Below are 2,971 nucleotides of genomic sequence, written 5' to 3' on the forward strand. Positions count from 1 at the left end.
TCTGTGACATTTATAATTTACAGTCCTTCAGCAAGTTGGCAGATCTCATGAAAATATCACATTGAAGTCAGTTTGAATTAATTCATTAATTAAGGAATCTATCCTAATTTGATTTCTTTTCAACAATTGTCAGTGATAGTGTCTGCTGCCAGCTAATCTTGATTATTTAAAACAACAGAAAGAAAGGATAATGGCTAGCTAGCTAAGTAGAACTGCATTGCTTAAGGCTTGCAGCTGATCTTACAGCTGATAATATGAGCGTGTTGCAATTAGTTCTGATACGATGTTCAGATTGCATTTCCTTGATAAGAAGAAAAAAAAGGCATCAGAGATTTGACTATATAGGCCGTTAGTCATTATGCAGGTGATGGGAATGGTTCTTTTAAATCAAGTATTCAGGTTCTGCATTGGGATTTAGATAATGTGATCTTTGATTATATATGGACAAATCAAGCATGCTGAAGGCTCAAGACCATCATGTCAGGAACAAATCCCAAGACAGCTGAAAAAGTATGGTTTTGATTTAGCAGAATAAAATATTCAAATCCCAAAGCCTATATGTCTTTGAATATTTTTAGTGTTTAAGACTCTGATTAGCCTTACATTTTCCTTTGCCAATTAGTAGTTTCCTTTGTTTCAGAAAAGCCTGTTCTCCTTTCCTTCCCTTTATGATACTGTTTTCTCCAATCAAAGAGTTAGGATGTTTAAATATTCAAGAACAAAAATATATTCTCCAGACATATATGGAATTACAAGTTCTGTGGAATAATATACATGCAGGGCTGGTTTCTGCTCATGATAAATTAGTGTAATTTTAGAATGGCTTAATAAGAATAAATTATATTCAAATAGGAAGCAGCAGAACTTTTAGTAGCATTGCTCCCTCCCCCACTACCTATCAATCCCAAAACAAAGCAAAATACATGAATAATTTTATTGGGACAGGTTTCTGATTATCCAACAAGATTTTTTACACTGCACAAACATTATCTTTTAGATGTTTGTATAATTACATGGTGTTTGCTAGCACTATCTTAGATGCAGACACCATTATCCACAGCTTACTCTTTCTAAAGAAAAGTCCTGGAAACTGAACTGTTTCATCTGAATTTGTTATGACTATACAAATTGCCATCACTTTAAAAAAAAAGAAAAAATGCCAGTGAACCAAAAAGTTATATATGAAAAAATACTTCATGTCTAGATCTAAGCTGAGGAAAATTCAACTCAAATTTTATCACTATCTATATACTAAATAGTTTTTGCTTTATAAAACATTCATGCTGTACCATCTTTTTTCCTTTTCTTTACGCAGAATTCCACATTACCAAACACAAACATTTTTGCAATGTTCTTCCACTGTCTTCCTCTGGCCAAACAAGATCATGAATCCCTCTTGGCACAGCATGCAGTGAGCACAGAGGTTTCAGTTATTCCACAAGACCAGCTCCTGCACACCCTGTATTGAAACATTCCCAAGTTTAAAAACTGAAGACCCATTTTGCTTAATCAGACTCTCAAGGCAAATTATTTGATTTCTTTTTCTACTAATCTACATTTTATGCTCTTCTTATCTCTATTTGTCCATGCTGAATTCTGAAGTTATTCTGAAGTTAATTCTAAAATTAACTTCTAGAAATGGATTCACAATCATATAGTTTAGCCTTATATGCAAATTATAAATTAAATTAAGTGCTTTGGCTAATATTCCCAGATTTTGCTGCCTAAATTATCTCACCTGCATTCAAATTTGACTCCAGGTTTGGTCTCATGCAGAGGGAAGTACCACTTGGTTTTATGTTCAGGATCAAACTCCTTTTCTCTTGCAGTAATGTTAATAAAATGAGAATAATACAAACAAAAAAATATCTTTATTATAGTGTAACTGACCATAGTGAGCCGTTCCCCTTTTACTGAGGCTTGGAACATACAGTTGCCAAGGGAGAGTCTGATCTTAAAGTATCTCACACAGCATATTTTGGGAAGCTACTATGAGATTTAGGGAGCTCAGTACCCATCTTGATCACTACAGGTATGTCTGCCTTTCAGGTCCTTGGAAACTCCTAGCTAACCGCTTCTTTTAGTAGTCACTGCTCGTCTGTTAAGACTGATAATGCTGCTTAGTTCGTGCTCGTAATGTGCTGTTATGTAGGGCCATCTTTATCACTTAATTCTATGTGTTCTCTCAGACCTGCATTTCCTCTCCCATAATCAATATGATTGTATGTTACCAGCTTGAAGGTGTAGCATTTGCAGTGTATGATTATAATCTTCAGCATAATGCTGATACTGTCAGTGTTTACCTTTTTAAGTTGTTTGTTTGTTTGTTTGTTTTTCTTTCTTGCACGTTATTTTCTAAAACTGTGGCTTGGTTCTTCTTAGAAGAAGAACAAAGAAGAAGAATATTAAACTTCTGCTTAGTTTAATATTTTCTCTAGTGTGTGATTTATAACTTTCTTTCCACAACTTGTCAATAGTTTTATCACAACACATTTCCATAACTCTCTCAAAGGTAATAATGAAGGAAAGTTTCATGAAGTTTTGCTTTAGTTATCTGAGATGAGAAAATCTTGCGGGATTTAAATGTTATTTGCTGCATTGTTGCTTATTTTCAATTTTATTCTATTGCTTCTTAGTAGCTTTTGTCTGTAGCATTTTATGTATCCCTACATGTGCACGCAGCTCTGTAAAGACGCTAATTAGTTGAAGCATATGTTTAGCCATAAATCTCTTGCCATGTTTGGGGCAGGGGGAAAACCAATGAAAGACATGTCTCTATTGACTAGTAGTTTGAGAATTTAATCTATTTACTCACAGAATTGTACTGCTATGAAGACACTCAGTGTCCTGGTTTGAGGTAAAACAGGACCAATTTTGTTCAGTAACTTCACTTCTTAGGTGGGCATCTTCTAACTACTGAAATTAACAGCATATTGTGCAATGTTCACTCTCTCAGAGTGATAAGACCAAT

The sequence above is a fragment of the Charadrius vociferus genome, unplaced genomic scaffold, assembly GCF_000708025.1.
Source record: "Charadrius vociferus isolate BGI_N301 unplaced genomic scaffold, ASM70802v2 scaffold357, whole genome shotgun sequence".
NCBI lineage: Eukaryota > Metazoa > Chordata > Aves > Charadriiformes > Charadriidae > Charadrius > Charadrius vociferus.